This window comes from Gavialis gangeticus, unplaced genomic scaffold (genome assembly GCF_001723915.1).
Source record: "Gavialis gangeticus isolate Ggan-Ray unplaced genomic scaffold, GavGan_comp1, whole genome shotgun sequence".
In the NCBI taxonomy this organism is placed as follows: domain Eukaryota; kingdom Metazoa; phylum Chordata; order Crocodylia; family Gavialidae; genus Gavialis; species Gavialis gangeticus.
In genome coordinates, this window is record NW_017729034.1 from 71,027,329 (window position 1) to 71,028,532 (window position 1,204).

At 44.2% G+C, this 1,204-nt stretch overlaps 1 protein-coding gene across 1 annotated transcript in view; it reads left to right on the top strand.

Moving 5' to 3' along the window:
* The window catches only part of TCP1 (t-complex 1), a 26,676-nt gene that overhangs the window by 15,919 nt on the left and 9,553 nt on the right, over positions 1-1,204 (top strand). The gene's annotated exons all lie outside the window — the stretch shown is intronic.

Sequence of the window (1,204 nt, forward strand, 5' to 3'; positions counted from 1 at the left end):
GATAAAAATAATTTATATTTTGGGCTTTTAAAACAGGGACTATACTTACAGAAATGTGGGCTATAGAATCAGCTATTTGTGAAGAGTTATGTAGTTACTTGCTGTTGCATTTTTTACAGTTACAGCTGCAGCTGCGATTGCCAACATTGTGAAAAGTTCCCTTGGGCCAGTTGGTTTGGATAAAATGTTAGTGGATGATATTGGTGTAAGTAGACGTATGTCTTTGTCTTAAACTGTAAAGAAAAGGTCTCTGCTTGCTTTCTCTCAAATTCACTCTGATTTATCTAGTAGGGACCTGTTCAGTCTGTTCCTGTCTAAAATGTTGTTCATGGTCTTTATGCATTTAGCAATTTGACCTCTTTAGTATGACTATGGAGGAGCACTCATTTTTTTACTCTAATGTAATAAAAGCCTTAGTCTGTCTGTCTGTCCATAACAGTTTATTTGCACTTTGATTGGTTGTCTTGGAAGCCAATTGGAGTGCTCTGCACAGACAAACACACAGGACAGAGTGGAGGCCTGACGCCATGATAGCAGGGACTGAGGGGCTGGAGTGGGGGGGGTGAGGTCAGCAGTGCTGGCCTGGCTTCTGCCCCCCAGCTGTGCTCCTTGGAGGCAGTGGCGGTGTGGAGTGCTGGTGGTGCAGTGCTGGCCTCGCCGCCCCCCCCCATCCAAGGGGTGGCCATGCCCCCCACCCCCCGCACAGACAGGAGCTGCGGGGGGCGCCACAGGGCTGGAGGTGGAGCACTGTGGGGTACTGGGTGGCAGCACTCCTTCCCCCCATCATCCATGACAGGCAGTTTGCTACTTTTTAAATAATAGCTTTGATTATAAGTTACAGCTAACTTTTAATCCATGATGTGAATTAGATGCATCCTCTAACAAATCAAAATGTGGGCTCTGCCTACCTCAGATTCCAAAGGAAAGGTCAGGTTTTGTGTGCTTCCCATTTGACTACCACTTCCTCGATTTACAGATTAAGTGGCTATGCTTATGGGATAAAGAAAAAAGTGCCAGAGTCTGAAGGAAAAGATTGCAAATATCTTTTTTCCTATATGAAATGGCAGAACATTATACAAAAAGATTTTGAATAACAAATAAATTACATAGTTTGTTTAGTATTGCTAAGAATGTGGGTTTATTAACTGTGTACCCAGTGGTTATACATCCCTTGGTCTATGTGTTGTAGCTCCTGCTGCCCCTC